This window comes from Aethalodelphis obliquidens, unplaced genomic scaffold, assembly GCF_003676395.1.
Source record: "Aethalodelphis obliquidens isolate GAN/ISIS:26980383/991018 unplaced genomic scaffold, ASM367639v1 scaffold3, whole genome shotgun sequence".
Classification (NCBI taxonomy): Eukaryota; Metazoa; Chordata; class Mammalia; order Artiodactyla; family Delphinidae; genus Aethalodelphis; species Aethalodelphis obliquidens.
Genome location: NW_020837947.1, coordinates 11,950,871 through 11,972,173, shown reverse-complemented (window position 1 = coordinate 11,972,173; position 21,303 = coordinate 11,950,871). Strand labels below are relative to the sequence as shown.

The window sequence follows — 21,303 nt, the reverse complement described above, 5'->3', positions numbered from 1 at the left end:
TTTTCTACCTCTACAGCTTACTTCGTTATTCGAGCTGTATTTGTGTTTCTGGTCCTCAGTACCAGTCTTTAAACGGGAGTTTGATTTGTTAGGCTAGTGGCAAGCCTGCTGGCGTACCTGGCTTGCTGGTAATAAAGAGATGGCTGTGATCTAATTTCAGGAAGAACAATTAGACGGCTTCCTTCCTTTTGTTAATTGTCCAAATATGTCCAGATAGTAACAATTTAATGGTGAAAACACAGTATTCCTCATTTTCTTATTCAGCAAAGTAGGAACTCAAGTTTTAAGAGTAGAGATTTTTCCATGGGACTTGAAAAAGGATGATTCGATTAAAATGAAAAAAAAAGATTTATACTTTTCTCATAAGTACACTCATACTAAAAAGAAAGTTGTTGGGACTTCCCTGGCGGTCCAGTAGTTAGGACTCCACGCTTTCACTGTTGAGGGTGAGGGCTCGATCCCTGGTCGGGGAGCTAGGATCCCACAAGCTGCGCCATGCAGCCATGTGGGGGAGAAAAGAAAAGTTGTTAATCACTGAAATAAACAAATTACTTTTTAAAAATTGTGTCCGACTCAATCCATTGTATGGGAAAAATTGTCTTACTCAAATCATTTAGAAAAATGCTTTAAAAAATTTTTATTAGACCTCCCTATATGACACTGAGAATTTGAAAAGCATATTTAGAGTTATTTTATCCCAAATTAAGTCTGTCAAATAAAATTTGAGGTCTCAAAAGACATTATCTACTTGGGAGAGAGAAGTGAAGTTACTGTCCATTCTGGACTATCTAGTCATTCATAGCAACCAGTTTAGGAAGACACAGTAGGGATCTTGGTTCCATTGGAAATCATGAAATGCCACAATAACTGTAGTCACCTGTGCTTCCAAATGTAAAGCAGTAATTTAATTTCTCATCAGAACTTTAAAAAAAATAATAGCTAGACTCTTCAGGGGATAATGTAAAATTTAATTGTTACCTTGATGTAGAGAGCTAAGTTTGGGATTTGGCAGTCCCTTCAGCTGTGTTACAGCTGTACTTTTTCTTTGCCACATGCTGTAGATGGAGTGCTTTAAATAGGGAGGTGTAAGTACAAACGGTACCTGTCTCCAGATCCACAGTTCAAAGACTTTGTTTTAATTTGAGCTCTGTGTTGAAAGTTTTCTTCCTAACATGATGTCTATACTCTGAGCAGATAAACTCAGTAGTGTACATTTTAATTAATGGCAGACAAAGAGTGACTTCTTAAATTAGTATCCATTTTCAAAGGGCCAAAAAAGGATTTCCCTTACACCAGCAGCATTTTCATTTAACTGTTAGTAAAAGTAGGGAATGTGGGAATGTTTATGGATGAAGGAAAAATTCGAATGGAGGATTCACCTGAGAAACTATGAGAATAAAGGCACTGACTAGCCTTTGGATCTTATGAGCCTCCAGCTATGTGATTATTCTGACTATCCAAGGGTTGTAGATGAGGGTATGGCCTTGATTCTTTTCTAAAGCACTAAACATCAGATGGAAATGATTTTCAGAGCATATAGGAATAGTATAACCAGGTCTTGAAATCAGGATGACGTCTAAGTCCAGAGAGTTGAATAAGGCTGACATTTTATGATTTGTCATTGAGTCCTTTCAAGGTGTGCTTTTCTCAGTTTCTCCAGAGGAATACTTTGCTACTTTTTCCCTTTGTTCTTAGCAGTTTAGACAGCTCTCTGTCCATTGTCATTAACTCCAGTGGTTGATGGTCTGGTGGAAAAAGAAAGTCGCTCTTGACTACTTAATGCCTTTTGTTGTGTTTTGTTGTCAGATATCTACTTTGGCATCTTAAAGCATCTCTTCTGCCTGGAAGTGGTTGAGCCAGGTTGATTTTTAATGGTATATATTTTTTCTGTTAGTGAGTAGTCTTTGCTTTTGTTTCTTGACTTTACATTTTTAATTTAACATTTCAAAATGGTTTCTGATAATCTAATACAATTTATAATACAATTTATACACATACATGTATATATGTACATGCATATGTGTATATATCAGGCACCTTCTCAACCTTTAGCAAGCTTTGTAGATTTTCTTTTGATCTTTTTATGATTGTACTTGAATATTCTCTCAGGAATCAGACAACTTAAAATCAATATCTTTCTCTGCTTTGAGTCTCACACATGCTTAGCAAACTTGTAGTTCCTAGGAATTAGATCTTTAAAGGCTGATATAGTCTCATCAGGGCCAACTCAGTCTTTATTAGAAAAATGACTCGTTTAAATGCCCCAACAACTGGAAATTAATTTGTACTCGGTACTAAATGTATTCTCAGAGAAAGAGCGAGCAAGAGAGCTGCCTTTAATTTTTAAAGCAGTAATATTTCTGATAGCTGGCTAACAAAAAAAGTAGCTTTAAATGATTTTTGAGTTATGATTCATCTTCTGATTTATTATAGCCTAATAGTACTCTCTCAAATTACTGTCCAGTGCTCTCAGTAGCATCAGTCGTATGGTTCACTTGGTAGATTTTCTTCAGCTTCTTTCTTTGCACCAGCTGGTTTCAAAGACACCAGAAGTTAATTGAGACTGAATAAGAAAGACTTCAGAGAGAAGACAGAGATGTGAGATGAGTGAGAGGCATACAGCAGCGGGCAGGCATGTGCCCCTTTTTGGCCTTTTGACTTGTTTCATATTCAGTATTCTACCAAAAAGAAAACTTTCTTCTTTTACTTTTTTGTAAATTTTTTGAAGGCTGTTTTATGGGCGTCCTCTTGGATGTTCTAATTTATGAACCACCATTCTAAACTCCTTTTTATCAAACTGATTAATTCAAAGTGAAGTACAGGGCTTCCCTGGTGGCGCAGTGGTTGAGAGTCTGCCTGCCGATGCAGGGGACACGGGTTCGTGCCCTGGTCCAGGAAGATCCCACATGCCGCGGAGCGGCGGGGCCCGTGAGCCTGCACGTCCGGAGCCTGTGCTCCGCAATGGGAGAGGCCACAACAGTGAAAGACCCGTGTACCGCAAGAAAAACAAAAACAAAGTGAAGTACATGATTTCATTGAGCCATTCTGCCTAGAATGGATTGATAAAAATAAAAACAGTACGTTTGGCTCATCATGTATTTAGAGTACATATTTGAAACCCAAGCAGTAGACCTCTTGGGATGATGATAAACAAGCAAAAAACCCAGACATTTATATGGTTTTGGAATTTAACCCAGGAAAGAACACTTCATGGGTGGTCCTGCACAGAGAGTCTGATGTACACCCTTGGGCCCTCTTTAGTATTACAACCTATCGTAGTAAATGAGAATTAATAACGTTCTCAATGCCTTTGCGCCAACATGATTGTTCCTACACCCTTCTGCTCTCTAAGCATTTTATGATCTGGAATTTCACTTCTGTTAACAGGAGTGCTGAGGCCCTAGCACCGTTCTTGCTTCTGACTTTCTGATATTCTTCTGAGCTTATAGCTTTCATCTTTAATTAAAAATCTTTGAAGCCCCAGGAGAGTGACTCACATATTTTAGGGTGCCGTTTCTCCTATAACTTGCACAGTAGAAAGAACCCTGAGTCTGGGGGAAGTTAGCTTTGTGATACCCATCAGTAACGGAATCTGCTGCCTTGTGCTAGCACTCTAATATTTACCTAGAGCAAGGTTCAAAAATATGGAAGGTGTACCAGCATTTTCCTTCTCCCCTCAAAAGATGTATATACTTTACAGGTCCAGCTGTGTCAGGTACCATTAATCTGTCCAGGGACTCTTGCTAAGCCACGAATTTTCCACATTTCTCTAGGTGGCCAGTGCTAGTCACAGTTATTAGCATTAGAACTGAAACCTCTTCATTCTGGCCCTGAAGCATTTTACCATTTAAAATCGTATGCCTTTCTTAAACAGTTATCCCAGCATCTTCTCAGTTTGCAGTGTATAGTTTTTTAGTTCTTAAGGTGACATTGCATGATGTTACTTTCCATTGATTAACACCATTCACAGTTAATATTGTTTTGTCTGTACCTCACTTGAGATGCAGTCACATCTTGCATAATTTAGTTAATTGTTCTGTTCCTGAATTCTTTTAAGTATTGTAAAACAAAAATAGTAATATAGTTAAGATTATTTATTGACTCTTAATTTTATAGATGTCACAATGCCCCAATTGTGTTTTGGCCTTATTTTCAACTTTTTAGGGAAAAGAATCCTTAATGAAGATGTTAAATGGAATAATTACATCCTTTGCCATTTGTTTTAGGTTTACTTTAACCTTGTCAATAAAATTGTTATAAGTAATTATTAGAAACATGCTAAGGCATGACCTTTGAACCCAGTTAATTTTTGTTTCTGATATTAAAACCTTTTTTTTAAATATTAAGGGGACAGTTTTTTTTTAATTACATTGGAGGAGGAAAATTGAAAAGAACTCAGAAAAAGAGAATAAAATTAGGACTAGCATACTTGCATTATTTCCCACAGAAAATAAAGCCAGTGAGAGGCCAATACAGATCGTTTAAGAAAAGGACGAGCATTGTTCAGCACCTAAATATACCCAGATTTCTTTTTGAAATGAGAAAGTTAACCTTTATGTCAAGGTTTCATGTTTATGTAATCCAAATATGTTAGAATAAAATATTTTAAGATTATGAGTCATCATGGAAATCAGTGCTTATGACCTTTTTGACTTTTTAGTATTGAGCACCCTCAGAGATTGGATCCAATTTATATTAAGAAAAATAAGTCTCAGAAGTTTGTCCACTTTGGAACTTGACTGAACTCAGTACTTTGTTGATTGAAGTGTCTAGTGAAATTTTATTTGCTTAATGCTGGTTTTGAAGGAATTTGATTTTAGTAGTAACTTGCAACAGTAAATAGACAACGAGAGTTTTTTTTTTTAATCAGTAGCTTAAAATGTGGGCCAGGTATTGAAATCCTTAGATTTTTTTTAAGCATAATTGAATTATTTATATCTAGGTTGTTCTTTAACTACACTTAACATTCCCTTTCTCAATTCTTATACCTTTTTTTTTTCTTTCATTCTTATACCTTTTAACATGTTTCCAAATCATGTGCACTTTTCATTTCCTTTGGGAGGAATAAAGACATAACCTAACAGCTTTAGAAATAACCCTGATTGCTGTACGAATATGTTTGCCTTCAGTAAATTCTTTCTCACTTGGTAAGAGAGAAAAATGGCCTACGCACCATTTTGTAGTCAGTTTTGGGTGAAGTGCATGGGCTTTTCCTGATGATATAATGCCCGTTATCAGAGCTCATCTTATAGAGGCCTCAAGTGTGCAGATCATGTTGCAAATTAGAAATGCAGTTGAAAGATGTTGTTCACATTGGTCTTTAGAATATGGAATTTCAGCTTAATTTTTTGTCCTTTGATCAGTACATGTAGCAGATCAGAAAACGAACCCAACTTGAATTTTCTTTCTTTGAAAGAGAAGTGGTAACATATCCAAAGTGCTTATCATTCAGTATTGAGACCAACTTCAGATGGTTGTGGAGCCCAGAGGAGTTCTGTTTAGGCAGTGAGACTAATAACCATAGTGAGATTATAACCACCACCGTGGCTTCTCTCTAGCTGAAAAAAGTCATACTTCTGAACATATGCTTATGCTGAGGTTTATTTTAGCAGATGAGAATCTTTGCCTATTATATCTGGAATTATTGTTTGAGCATATTTTAATGTGCTAGATATTTGTGTTGAGCTGAAGTCTCTTGAGGGAGATTTGCAGTTCTCTTAGCTGCGCATGAAAGTGCTACAATAAGTTTATGGATCCAGGAAAAGGAAAAGAGAAAAATTTCTGGGACAAAGTTCCATATCTTTTAAATACATATTTTGGGGAGATTTTTAAGTGAGATAAATTTCTTTGCAGATTACTTTCCTTGGAAATGATGTTGACAAACACTGGAGGTATTATCATACATCTGGCCTGTTTTCACTTGTATAAGGGCAACTGCCTAATGTGTACTGTGAAAAGTATACTTTCAACATTTTCAGAAAATTAGGTTGTTAAAACATAAACCAGATTTTCAAGTCATAAAGACTGTTTTTAGAAGATAAGTTTAAGTGAGGTAGCTAGTTACAACATCTTCTGACCACTTTGTAAGTATGCAGTAATTAAGATTTGGGGACCTAGATATAAATATTAAAATTTTCTCTACACTGAGCACAAATATTAATGTGGAGTATACCCAGCATATGGAAGTTAACATGACAGTTTTTCAAAGGTGATGCATCATTTAAAATATTAGATTGTTTTACTTTTGTGTCTTAAAATAAAAATCAAAGTATTGGTTGTAATGGATAGGAGTGTGAAAATAAAACAGAAGACTTCCTAATGAAGACTTTACAAAATTTTGATAAGATTGTATATTCTGAAAAAAAGATCAATTCACTTTTTACCCCTAAATCTCTATTCTGGTAAACAAGAAGATGGTTCTTCTAAGAGTCAAAACACTTTTCAGAATGATTCACTTCCTTAAATATTTAAGAATATTTTGAGAAAGATCTTTCAGTGCATTATTCAAGCTCATGTCCTTTTGTGTACTGTTTTCTGGAGAGCCCATAAAGCGAATGTACTTGCTTTTTAGGCCTAGGAGAATAGAAAATATTTCTAATACCCAGGTGATTTTGTTTCCCTGTTTATGTGCCTCTCCCATTCCCCACAAAATCATTGCAAATTTTTTCTCACCCACAGCAATACATACTTTTCCCCCACTTTGAGCAAAGGACCCTCCTCCTTTCTCAGGGTACAACTGGTAGATGGGAACCACTTTGTTTCCGTCTCCCTCTAAGCTTTATCAAAATGATCTAGTCCGTGCCTCTAGGCCAGTAGTTCTGAATCAGGAAGGTTTTGCTCCCTCCTTCCCCCAGGGGACATTTGGCGAAGTCTGGAGACATTTTTGGTTGTCACAGCAGGGCTGCGGTTGGTATTAGTACTGGTATTCAGTGAGTATGAGGGGCAGTGGTGCTGCTGAAAGTCCCACAGTGCATAGGGCAGCACCCCGACCCCTCTGGCGACAAAGAATTCTCCCTCCAAATTCAGAAGTGCTGGGACTAGAAACCTTACTCTCTAGTCTTAGGAAGAAGTGTCACTCCTTAGGTCCAAAGCGAATTTCTTGGTATTCTCTTCATCCTGTTTTACTTAGGACACCACTTCGTCAAGTATCATCTCTTTCCTGTGTTTTTAAACTTTCTCTCTTCATTGACCCCAAGTTTTCCTGTTTAATGTGCTCAGGTGTCTCACATTTATTAAAAAAATGAAAACTTGCCCTTGACTTTTTGTCCTTTTCCAGGTACTGGTCTCTTTATTTGCTTTAGAGCAAGATCTTTGGAAAGAGTTTTCATTTGTCTCAATTTCTTCTTCCTTTTATTCTCAGTGCACTGTCGTCTGCTATGACCTCACCAGTCCACTAAAGTTGCTTTTCTAAAGTCACCAGTGGCATGTTGGACTCCATGATCTAATAACTCTGTTTACCTTTCCCCAGTTACCTATCTGTTCTCTACCACAAACACCATGTGTCCAGCGTTCTGATGTAATCTGCAGTTCCTCCAGTGCTTTACTGCCTGTCTTGCTGTTTCTTCTGCCTGAGATGGGATCCTCCTCTGCTTCACTCTGTGGACTCCTCTTTATCTCCAGGACTCAGTGCGAGAGCCACACCTTTAGCCTTTTCCGCTCCCCCCTAGGAAAGTGGCCATTCTCTTCCTTGAGGGCTGAGATCAGACCTTATTTATGCTCCTAGTGAAATGCCTGCCTCATAATATACCTTCAGTAAAAACTTGTGGAAAGAATAAGTGAACATTAAAAAGAAATTAGAAGAGTCAAAAAAAAGTCACAGTTTTGGAGAAATTAATTCTTAGCTACACAAAGCCTTAGACCAGCAATTTCAGCATCACACCTGGCAGCTTGATAGAAACTCAGAATCCCAGGCTCCATCCCAGACCTGCTGAGTCTGTATCTGCATTTTAAAAAGATCCTCAGGTGATTTGTAGGAATGATAAAACTTGAGAAATAGGATTCTACTTCATTTCTTCCCCAACAAATGTGGGTTTTCGTATGTTCAAATGGAATATATATGTATATGTTTATACACATATATCCATATATCCACACACATATATACACGCACACACATATATACACATATATATACACACATATATATACACACACATACACGTATATATATACACACACACATATATACACACATACACACATATATACACACACTTTTGATGTTTTTAAGGACTAGGATAGCTACTTTTATAAATAGGCTTAATGGTAAGAAAAAAAGTAAAATGGAAATTTAAGGCAAGGGTAAATTTGATGATGTGTTACATATTCTTTAAAATTATATTTCTCATAAGACAACAGCAGAGGCCCTGTGTGATACTCGTTTCTGAAAAGAAAGAGATCATTTTTTAACTAGAAGGGCTTGGTGTATTTAAGAGTTTTATTTGATACCATCTCTGATAATGTTTCTAAACAAGAGCCTTGAGTACATTTCTCATGTGACTATTCCTGTTTTGTCTATAAGTTGAATTTCATTAATTCTTGGGATGGGCGTGGGGCTATGGATTTGGATTGAGGGCAGGAATTCCTAGATTTCTTTTGGCCGTTTCTGATTGGGGAGGGGGAGGTCCCAAAGGTTATCTTGGCCTCACTTTACCCCGTAGATACTAGCAGTGTGCCCATAAAGAGTGAATATAATTTAATAAAGTATGAAAGGCTAAAAACAAGTCATTGATAAATGAGATGAAAAGATTGGGAACTCTCAAGGCTTTATTATTTAAAGTTACTTTAAGCAGTATGACTCAGCTCTGCTTTAAGATGAACATGTAAGGGTGAATGGTATTATATGACACAACTTTTGTGTAAGGTAGGATTTCAGTTGTAGTACTAAAATTTTTATAACATAATTTCCAGAAGCATGGGAAATCTGATTTTTTGATTGAGTCTGAAAAAACAAGACAGCTCAAAGTTACATGTTTTGATCAGACATTTAAACTTCCAAATTCCTTGCCAGATTCTTTGAAACTATTTACAAACCTTTATTTTTAATGCTAAGATTTAAATTTGATTCTAAAACTCAAATAAAAATGCTTGAGGTGTAAGAGTTGGAAAAAGCATGTTACCACATGGGTTTATCATTGGAATAGAGAAATTCATAGTAAATTCAGCAAATACTTATTGAAGAGTATATATATTTCAAGTGCTTTGATACATAAAAGTTGGTGGTAGCAGGTGGCTGAGAATGATGGTAAGGAGTTGACAGAACACAGTCCCTGCCTTCAAGGAGTTTACCTTTTAAGTGGGAAACAGCCGGTAAACTACATTTCAGTATGATGTGTGAATTGCAGTAACAGAAGTATATACAGGATGCAGCTGAATCATAGAGGAAGGGCACTTGTTGCTAGATTTCAGTTAGAAGATGCATTTTTATTTCAGCAACTTAACTCCCTAAGTCTCAGTATCCTTATCCATAAAATGAAGAAAATAAATCTATCTGGAAGACTTGCTTTGAGGATTAAGTGAAAATACATGTATGGTGCGTAGTACAATATCTAAAATGGACTGATGGCTTAATAAATGTTAGCTATTATGACGAAGTGGCAGTTCCTGTGTAACCACAGAGAATCTTTCCTTCTGGCTTTGTGGGTTCTGCTTCCCTCCTTCTTCCTTTCTTTTTATATTCAGAGCCCTCGTGCATGGATTTGAAGGAGGCTCTCTAAAATCTTGGAAGTCAAATTTAGATTTCTTTGGAAGTTTATTTTCCCTCATTGTCATTCTCCTCCTTCAGTATGAATAACCCCAGTGTCTCTCACTTTTTAAAGTTTCCAGAACATGAGTGGTGTGGCTCTTGTACGGCATGTTGCCTCTCATTCAACATCTGCACTGTTCAGTAAGGAACTGCTTAGTCACATGTGGCTATTTAAATTGTTAAAAATTCAAAAGTCTGTTCGTCAGTCACACCACCCACACTTAAAAATGCTCAGTAGCCACGTGTGCTTGTGGCTCCCCAGTTGGACAGTGCAGATGCAGAACACTTCCTAAAAGCTCTGTTTTGTAGCGCTATTCTAGAATAGCGATTACTGGTCTTATAGGACCCAGAAAGTGGGCTGTTTACCTGAGCAATTTTATGATTCAAAATCCTTTCTCCACCACTATGTTAAAGCAAAAAAACCTGTCACCTTTGGTTATTGGTTATTTGATTAGATTAAATATATTCAACACTGCTTTAATCCCTTTCTTCAATCTTTTATAACTTGTATTTGCCATTTGTTTTTTTCTGAGCAGCTCAGCATGTATCTCCCATATACAGACAGTGTTCATTTAGGGTTTTCATACTGCAACTGCCATTTACATCTACATTATTACTGTGGCAGACACACCAGCAAATATGCTGACAGATAATTTTGAATAAATCAAGAAAACAAAAAAGGCTAAAAAGTTTCTCTACTGACTGCTCCTGACAAATTTACAGTGAGTAGAAGTGTTCAGTTGTACAAACATTCCATACTGGTTTGCCAAGAACCCACCTATAATTCATCCCATAAAAGTCAACATGTGTGCCTATCTGGATTTTTCCAGAGTGACCTTTTTAAAAAAAATTCTATAGTCCCCAAAACTGATGTTCCTTATTTTCTGACTTGTTGCAATAAAAACAGATTGGATTAACAGATATGTAAGTAAATGCTGAGTTTATTTTTATAATATGAAATATTAATATTGTTGCCCTGTTCCTTTTACTGTACACTTTATTACATGAAGCAGTATTCTCTACAATATAGAGAGATGTCTGTTATAGTAAGTGTAATTGTAGGAATTATTTTGAAAGAGTATGAATCAGATAAAGAGTTGAAGAGAAAGTAACTAAACCCTTAATGTTTTTGAGAACAACTTGAATTTAGAGTTTGAAAGCATCACAGAGATCATTGTATTAAACAGACAATTTAGAGAGATTATGACTTTTACTCATGGTAACCGACGTAGGTGGCAGTTTTTAAAAAAATATGTGCGGTTGACCCTTGAACAACAGGGGGGTTCCATAGAGTCAAAAATTTGCGTGTAACTTATAGTCGGCCCTCCGTATCCAAAGTCCCACATCCGTGGATTCAGCGAACCTTGGATCACTTAGTACTGTAGTGTCTACTATTGTAAAAAAAATTCGAGTATAAGTAGGCCCGTGCAGTGCAAGGGTCAACTCTTGTTTATTCTATATAATAAGTTTGTATGTAATTTATATAGTGTTTATACTTTATACATCTCCGTGGAAGTACAGTGAACTAATTTGAGTTCAGAGAGACTCAAAGAGGGCAAATTACTTCATCTCTCAATCTTAGGATTTTTATGTAGAGCCAATTATCGTGTCTAGCTCACGTGTTTACTTTGACGTCTTAAAAAGTAATGCATGGTACCAATACAGGCTACAACGCTGTTGAACCTGGAAAATATGCTTAAGTAAAAGAAGCCAGACACAAAAGACCACATATTATATGATTTATTTATATAAAGTGACCAGAATAGGCAAATCAATGGAAACAAAGTGGATTAATGGTTGCCAGTGGCTGAGAGGGAAGGGGGAATGGAGGGTGCTAACAGGTACACAGTTTCTTTTTGGGATGATGAAAATGTTCTCAAATTAGATAGCAGTGATGGTTGCACAACTTTGTGAATACGCTTGATTACTGAACTGTACACTTGAAGAGGGTGAATTTTATGGTATGTGAATTATACCTCAGTAAGAAAACAAAAACCTGTGATGCATATAAAGCACTTATTAGCAGGTACCTGAAACATAATAAACTCTCAATAAAGGTTATCTGCTACCGTTATCAGAAATCATTTGTGAACTTGAAGAAAATGCAGGAAATCTATGAAGTATAATATTTAGTATCTTATTTTACTACCTGAAATATAGGTGACTTAACCATTAATAGCATATTTTAATTTTTTTTTTTTTTTTTTTTTTTTTGCGGTACGCGGCCCTCTCACTGTTGTGGCCTCTCCCGTTGCGGAGCACAGGCTCCGGATGCGCAGGCTCAGCGGCCATGGCATGGGCCCAGCCACTCCGCGGCATGTGGGATCTTCCCGGACCGGGGCACGAACCCGCGTCCCCTGCATCGGCAGGCGGACTCTCAACCACTGCACCACCAGGGAAGCCCTATTTTAATTTTTTTGTCAGCAGTAGCAGTACGTATAATGTGCAAAAGGTATTTGGTAACATTAGTTTCCAAATTCAGATGTTAACTATAGCAGTTTTCTTTTGCAGGAAAGAATCCCATGTTTTAGTCAATATTACAGTATCATTTAAACAATTTTCTTAGTATAAAAATAAATACCATTAAAGTGGTAAAATTTTATGTTGTGTATATTTTACCCCATTTGAAAGATGATAAATAAATACCAAGTCTAATGAGAGTTGTTCATCCATAGGTAGTCTCTACTTGCCGTGTTTATAGACCTATTCTTTTTTTTTTTTTGCTGTACGCGGGCCTTTCACTGCTGTGGCCTCTCCCGTTGCGGAGCACAGGCTTTGGACGCGCAGGCTCAGCGGCCATGGGTCACGGGCCCAGCCGCTCCGCGGCATATGGGATCCTCCCGGACCGGGGCACGAACCCGCGTCCCCTGCATTGGCATGTGGACTCCCAACCACTGCGCCACCAGGGAAGCCCTAGACCTATTCTTTTTTTATTAATTCAGAAAAAGATAATCATAGAGATAGAAATCTTTAATGATGACAGATGATACGTATCCTCAGTTTGGAACTTTTAAAATCAAAATTATTAGCAGTTAACATCTCATGGTCATATATACTAGGTACTGAATAGGGCATACGGGAAATAGATTCCATACCTTAAATTTATCTCAAGATGTTACTATGATCAAATAAAAAATTCAGTGATTTTGGTCTTGGGTGGGGGAGGAGGGAAAATGATGCCTCAGCTTCTCATCTTAGTTGTAATACCAATGTCGGTAACTTATAAAAGTAGAGAACTCTAACTTTCAGAGTCTATAATAAAGAGGTTTTAGGGCTTCATGTAATGCTATAATGCTGGTAGCAAGGGGAAAAAGAAAATCTGTTGTTTTTGTTTTAAGGACTCACATGAGAGAGAATTGAAGACAAAGACAGTTTACTAAGTGAAGCCCTGGTGCCTAGGAATAGTGCTTGATGTATAATGATTACCCAGACGTTTGTCTAATAAATTAATTTGCAGGTATTCGATATAATTTGATAAATACAGAAATTGTGGCGGCTGTTATCAAGCTGATTCTATATGACGTGTTTTGAGTGGGAGTGGATGGGGTTGGTATGGAGATAGCGAGAAATTCTTTCAGTGTTACTGCCTTCAAGGGTCTTGGAAGGTTAACAGGGGAGGGAAGGGTGTGGAATACTACAGAACGGTTGTGATAAAACACGAGGCTGAATATACTCAAGTGCTTCCGTATTTGGTGAAGGTGTGAGATGCTGCAGCTAATCAGAAAAGGAATGCAGTGGAGACGGTAGTCGACCCTTTAGAGGGGTTGATAATATGTAAAACCCATCTGACCAGAGCTGGCAAGATCACTCTAGGAATAAGGTGACATATGGTTTGGTTGGTTAAGTGAGACTGGGTTACACAGAATCTTAAGCATCAGGAGCTGAGAGGTTCATATTTCATCATTTAAGTTGTGAGGAACCACTTAGAATAGGTTCTCAAACTGAAAAATGGTTTGGTGAATTGGTGTTTTAGGAGAGGTTAATTTGGTAGTTTTATGTATCATAGGTGAATGGTTGTGGAGAGACCATTGGGGTAGTGTACACTTTTATGTGACATATAAGTCCGGTCCTAGGCAGAATTTTAAGTAGGTTGTTAACCTTTCTTTTTTTCACTTTTTCCTTTCATGGCAGTTAGATGTTATTCATGAAGTCAGTGATTTTTTTTAAAAAACTCACTTTAATAAGTGAATTTTGTAAACAGAACTTTCCTTGTCAAATTTTCATTGGAGGTTGATGATAAAATGGTAGAGAATTCATACTTTTGGACAGGGCACACTGCCCAGTAGAATCACAGTATAGAAGGGTCCACCTATAAGGATATCTCACTTTTTAAGATCAGTGTTTCTCAAAGTGTGGACCAAGGGTAACCTGAATTAGAATACTCAAAGGGTTTGTTTAAAATGCAGACTGAGTGGACCTAGTGGAGCCAAAAGCTTTGGGAGTAAGTGGGGGAAACCTGCCTCTTCAACCAGCAATCCAAGTATACTAAAGGTATAACTAAATTTTGAGAACCACTGATTAAGGAACTGTAATTTTCTATGAAATTATTCTAGCAGGTAGTCTTAGATTTCATTTCCTTCATATTAGTTTCTTTCTTAGTGGAACATTTCTCAGTAGACCAAGTTATATGTAGCATCTTATTCTCAGGTGGAACCTAAAAGAACATTAAATAATCTACTGGTGTTTGGGGCCTAGTTTTGCAGTTTTTCCTGGAGTGCAGGCAATTTCTTGTTGCGTATAGTAAAGCAAACAGTTCCCCCTTGGACGGGTTGACTACTAGCAGCCCATCCAGTGTTTGGTTTGGTTTGGTTTGTCAAATCTCATTAAATTCCTTTTCTATAATAATGTCGACGTTACCAGTGTCTGGAGTTGAATGATTCCTGTTCTACCTGTTGGACTGTTTACTTCAAATCCTCTATAATTATTAGGCTCTGACTTAGAGTGTCATATTAATCATTGAACATGTATTTTTAAATTTTAGTAATTTAACTTGCCAGAGTTTAAAAAAAAAAAAAAAACAACAACGTTAAAACAGGAGTTCCAAAACACTGTCTCAGAAGTTAGAGAAGTAAACTGAAGTTCGCCTGTTGGGGGAGGTGGACAGAGGGAGTTTGCTGGGTAAAAATTCAAACAATTGACCTTATAGCTGCCTTTTTGTTGCACCTGGCTCCCCTTTACCTTTATCGACCTTTGTTCTGGATAAACATGAGTAAATTTAAACTGTTGCCATCTTGTTACTTGACTGAGAAGCAAATTAAATACTTAAGAAATACTAGGATAAATGGATTTCTTTATATTATTCATTTTTAGGTGAGTTTAGGTATGGAACCGGAAATGTTGGTTCCCCATGACTGTACCGTATAGCATAATACTTTTTATTTTTCTTTCTTTCTTTATTTTTGCGGTACGCGGGCCCCTCACTGTTGTGGCCTCTCCTGTTGCGGAGCACAGGCTCCGGACGCGCAGGCTCAGCGGCCATGGCTCACGGGCCCAGCCGCTCCACGGCATGTGGGATCTTCCCGGACCGGGGCACGAACCCATGTCCCCTGCATCGGCAGGCGGACTCTCAACCACTGCGCCACCGGGGAAGCCCAGCATGCTACTTTTTAATCTACTTGTTTCCTGGTAACATTGAAACTAAAATATTTCTTTCTAATGTGTCCAGGCTGATAGTCATCCTTATACTACTAGGACCTCTTATTTGTAGTGTGAGAAGAGCAACAGCAAGAAGGAAGCAATGTATTGATCTCTATTCTAATTAGCCTGTAAAGCGGAAGAGCAGTATTTAAGAAGATACATATAAACAGCAATAATGCACTTTGCATTTTGGGTGAATAAGTTATCATCTAAGATGCACGTGTGCATTCTATCTTTTTTTCCTAAGGAAAAGATTTTAACAAGGCACATTTGTCCCTGACCTCCCCCCACCCCTTTTTTTCCTATATATCTCCTGTGTTAATTTTTAATTTAGAGTGTTTTCTACTAGGCTAAAAATGTTTCTTTAAAGGCAAGAAAAAGGATTTTTGTAGGTAACAGTATTTCAGGAGTCCATCATAGTGTAGATTCACTGTAAATCAAATTGTATAGTATAGTTAGTTTGATGTAGACTGTACAGCATTTTGGTTTGCAGCTTCGTTGCGTATTTAAATGAGGAATAAGTAGCTAACTAGATTCATCAAGGTGAGTGTGAGAGCCTCTCCATTAAAGGCCTGATCAGTTGGTTTCCAACCAGAAAAGTAGGATTTTGAAATTCCAATTAGTTGTCAACAAAATAAAGTGCTCATGACACAGCATTACTATACAGTAAAAAAAAGTCATTTAGCCATAACAAATTAATTTTCAGTTTTTCCAAAGATCTTTTGATTTTTATATCTGCTGTAAGGTTACATTGTGCTGTTAGTTATTAAAATAGAGGACCTGGAGTCTCTGCTATGAAACTCAGAAATGAAGGTGTTTCTAGTTCAATTTGGTCTTAGAAGCATGAAAGCTTTTAGCTGAATATAAAATATTTTATATTATTTTAAAGGATAAATCTTCATTTCTTCAAGATTGTCACTTCATTTTACCATTCATGTGGTACTGGGTGTTGTACTCCCTTTGGAGTATACTATAGTTTTTAAAGTCTGTGTTTTTTTTTTTTTTAATTTTAAAGGACTTAGTTTGGAGAGTTATTAACATTCCTCTCATTTTGTAAGCTCCAACAGAATTTTGCCATTGCCAGATGGCTTAACTGGTATAGGATTTTGACTCTAATAAATACTCATGAGGGGCAGATTTTTAAAATCATTTGACAATCAGCTTTGCCAGAAGATGAAGAACGTTACTGTTTTAGTCTCCCAAAATAATAAATCTGAAAGTGGACAAGTGAATTGACTCTAAAAATTATAGCCACAAAAACATCTGCCTTATAAAATTATTCTCATGGCTGATAAAATTGATTATTTTTTTAAGGTCAGTCGGGACTCAGTGAGAGGTTTGCTTTTGCTTTCTTTACACGCATTATTTTCATACAACTTGTAAGGTGCATACACACACGTACACACACAGACACTTTGGGAATTTAATCTGTAAAATACATAGTTAGCCTCAGGTGATACTGTAAAATAAGTGAAGCTTGCCTTTTCCTAGCTTTCTTTTTTTGCTTTCCTCTGTTGAGCTTTAATCTAGCCCTGAACCTTTCAGGAATTAAAAAAAAAGTTATTCTTCACACCCCACCCCAACCCCCAGTGAACTGTCCCTGTCACAACACACATTTTTCTATAGAGCAAGTCTCCCCTTAACGGAAATGAAAAGCCAATAAATGATTGGCAGTTCACAAGTCCAAACTGCATTCCTGATGTTCCGTGACAGACCTGCTTCGTTTCTCCCTCCCCACTCAGGCCCCAATTCCACCCTGGTTTTGTTTTCTTCCTCCTGATTGCTTTTTCCAGTTAATCTCTACCTGTACTAGTTAGTAAATTGAAAATTTATAATGTGGAATTTCATACTAGATAACATAGTTGCTTTTGTTGTTGTTTGGGGTTTTTTCCCTACATTATTTTCAAAAAATGAAGGAGAAAAGGATCTCTCAATTACAGCATTTCAGTGCCTTAAAATCTGATCTACATTTAAAAGCAGTGTTATGTGTTTCTGAATTGTGGTTATTTTCAAAACAATTTTTACTGCCTGTAGCCCCCACAGAGAATCCTGTCCTAGGCACAGAACTTGTCATCCGACTATCGCGAGGATTTGTACACATCCTGCACGCTGTGTACTGCATTGCATATGCTTTTGAGGTGTGTGCAGCAAAAGCTTCCACTGGAAGGAGAATGGAGGGTTGCTCACAGCTAATTCTTGGAGTATTAACATTTGGAGCAAAGCATTGAATGAAGCAAACAAATAAGAAAACTTGTGAGGATAACAGTGGAAATAGAAAATATTTTATAAAAGATGATAATACTCCCACATTGAGTAACTCTCATGTAAAGGTTTATTTCCTTTTAAGAATACTGGCCTTTTACCCAATTCGGTCATTGTTTATTTTTTTTCAAATTGACAGTAGTTTATTTTGACAAATGAATTTATCAGAGTATTCATTTGACAAAAAAAATTGATGTATGTCGTTTATTTTTTTCTTGTGAAAATCTCTCACACTCCTGCTTTCATTCCACTCTCCACAGAGCAGTGGTTGGGTTTTTGTCATTCAAAATAGTATTTATTTTATGATTATTTTTCTGTTTTATTTTTTAAACACTACGTTTATCATGAAAAATTCAACAAGTACTAAAGAATGTGAAATAAAAAATTCAAAGTTAACCAGCCCGCCAGTGGTCCTGCAGAGGCAACCACTGTCATCAGTTCTCCATGCATTTATCCTTCCAGACACTTCAGTGCATAAAAGCATATCATTTTTTATAATACATCCATAATATTCCAGTTTAGTTACCCGTAATTTAGTTAACCAGTCTTCTGAGGGACGTTGCAGCCGTCTCCTGTTTTTCTATTTATACTTAGTCTCCGCAGAGTTTTAAATGATGTTTCAGTCCTCTACTGAGGAATATTTCAGTTGTTTCCTGTTTTTCTCTGTTACACCCAGTCTTGGTAGAGTTTTAAATGATGTTATTGCTTTTTTGGACATGCTATTTTAGAGTACTGTCAAGACTTGAGTGTTTACATAGAATTTTGTGACTTACTGTTTATAATTTTGAAAACCATTAATTCTTTCAGTGAATTAGAGATAACTTTTAGGAAATTGCTGTTGTCATGTCTTATGTTATCCTAGGCTGACGGTAGAGACTCTGATGGGCTCACGATGGGTTTTCACTTCTCATTTAGGCTTTCTCTCCTAAAAACTACGTGTCCATTCGGTCTGTGATTCCAGGCGTCCATTCAGTAGTTGATTCCAGAGCATATTTTATGGATATGATTGGTTGAAAAGGAGGAGGTTTATGTGGTGGTAATTGCTTTAACAGCTGTGTATATGGATAGATCTTGTGCCGGAAGCATAATTTCCCCACCCCATCCCCGATAAAAGAGAGGAGAGAGAAGATACTGTCTGGTCTGCAGAAGCAGGCCTTTCACGCGGCTACAGATATGTATGTGGTGGGGTAAGGAGTTGCACAAACTCTTAGATAGCTTTTTAGGGAAAACTTCGTATTTTAAGGCTAAGTTATTTAAAATATGTCCTTGTAGTTATTTGTATGGCAATCCTATTTTCCCTACTGGCTGCTGCTTCCTCAGGAGCAAGAATAATGCCTTATTCACCCTTTTTTTCCTGATTGTGCCTTACATGTAGTACAACAAATACTGACTGATAAATTAATAAGTAGAAATAATGAAAAGGAAATATAGTATAGAAATAGTTAAATCCTAGTTATCAAAGTTAAATAGAAATGTCTTCATTTTTCCTAACCCATTACTCTTATTTAAGCAATAAATAACATTTCTGGAAAAATAACTGCATTTAATCTGAGTATATATTCTGTGCAAAACCCAACTAACTCACCAATCCTCAACTATTTTTATTATGCTTGGTTAAAAAAAATAGAGCAAGATTAGAGAAGCTATATTTCCCCACCGTTGGAACAAAATCTGGTTTGAGTATTCATCACTGAAAAGTATCATTTTGAATTTTTTCGTACTCGTTTTCTGCAATGGAAATTTATGGAAATGAAGTTTCAAGGAAATTATTTCAGCCTGCAAGAATTAAAAATAGTCCTGTCAGTTTTTTAAAACTCATACTTTCCTGTGAAATTGTGTACAGTATTTCCATCATAGTTGCATGTGTGTGGCTATCATGTAACAAAGCACATTAAGGCTGTCTTTAAGGTCAAGTACAGTTGACCCTTGAACAGCGTTGGGGTCAGGAGTGCCTACCCTCCCCACATGTAACGTGCAGCTGTTTCTAGTTGGCCTCCATATACTAGGTTCCTTGGTAGCTGCGGTTCCAAATCCAGGGACTCAACCTACCTTAGATCGTGTAGTACTACTGTAGTATTCACTCCTGTAAATAATCTGTGAAAATTCTGTGAATAAGTGGACCTGCTCAGTTCAAACCTGTGTTGTTCAAGGGTCAACTGTATTATTTGACATTTTTTTCACATGTATTGAATAGTAAAATTTGTTCATTGCAAGTTTTAGAAACTTAATAAACCTATCTATAATTATTTTATTTCTGATAACCTTTGAGATTTGAAAGAAAAAAACCAAGCTCTAAGTATTATTTTGGAAACAAGAAAGCAAAATATTCATGAGAACGTGGGCCACATAATATTTGACAGCTGAAAGTTTTGAATTCTTGTTCTGTAGTTGGTGCCTTTGATAACTTTTGGGGTGTATTAGAGGTATTTCCAAAAGGTTATTTTTTTAATAACAGCTTTGATACCATGACACTTAACTGTATTATTGCTATCACTGGCAGGATTAATTTTTTAATGAAAATGCTGTTTAGTTCTTTCCATTTTGTGATATTATTTATGTGGTCTGTTTTAATTGGAATGTTTAATACTAGTAGAGGAGGAAATTTATTTTTTAATCAAAAACTTTAAAAGGTTCCCAAAGAATAAATATTCTTTTTTTTTTTTTTTTTTTTTGGCTGCGTCAGGTCTTCATTGCTGCGCTCGAGCTTTCTCTAGTTGCGGCGAGCAGGGGCTACCCTTCGTTGTGGTGTGCAGGCTTCTCATTGCGGTGGCTTCTCTTGTTACAGAGCACGGGCTCTAGGCGCGTGAGCTTCAGTAGTTGTGGCACGCGGGCTCAGTAGTTGTGGCTCGCTGGCTCAGTAGTTGTGGCTCGCTGGTTCTAGAATGCAGGCTCAGTAGTTGTGGCACATGGGCTTAGTTGCTCCGCAGCATGTGGGATGTTCCTGGACCAGGGCTCGAAGCCGTGTCCCCTGAATTGGCAGGCGGATTCTTAACCACTGCGCCACCGGGGAAGCCCCTGAATAAATATTCTTAATTGTGCCTCTGAAAATTCACTTATGGAGAAAGTTGCATTTCAGGATTCCATATTTACACCAGTAGAGGTCACTGTGCACTGCACCTAGGAAAGGAAACCCAGTGGTATCTTCTGGTGATGAGCTGGTTATCCTAGAACTAAGATTCATCATTGGTGTTTCTGGGAACCTAATAAGCACATTCCTCCTCTCCCCTTAAAGTCACTTGCCTGTTATTTAAGAGATAGTCACTCGTTTTTCCACATAAAGGGAGCATATCCTGATGATGTTTAGCGGAGTCATGACACACCTTCCCATCCGATGCTTAGGTGCATCCACTAAAGCACCAGAAATTATGATTTCACAAAATCATAGAATCTCTGAATTTGAAGGAACTTTAATATTCATCAGACTCAGCATCTATTTTAACATTTAATTTGCTAGCTGAAAATAGTCTCAAAGTAATTATTTTCAGTACAGTCATCTGCTAGTTAGTAGTATAGAATTTTACTTATTAAAACTGCTTGTGTCTTTATACCATTATGGTGTGTTCGTATTACATAGTGTTTCATTCTCTGAGTATATAAGCAGATTATTTCATAGGAGAATATTGTTTTTAAAGTAATCTCCACAGATGTGTCTCCTCTTA

At 37.0% G+C, this 21,303-nt stretch overlaps 1 protein-coding gene across 8 annotated transcripts in view; it reads left to right on the top strand.

Annotated features, from left to right (window-relative positions):
- Positions 1 to 21,303, top strand: part of SCAF8 (SR-related CTD associated factor 8) — a 197,957-nt gene that overhangs the window by 86,169 nt on the left and 90,485 nt on the right. Inside the window, exon 22 of one of the 8 annotated variants that reach the window (XM_027082841.1) lies at positions 8,790 to 8,800. The exons of the other annotated variants lie outside the window; for them this stretch is intronic. The gene's annotated coding sequence lies outside the window, so the exon portion shown is untranslated. Of the gene's footprint in view, positions 1 to 8,789; positions 8,801 to 21,303 lie in introns of those variants that run through there. 8 annotated transcript variants of the gene reach the window in all.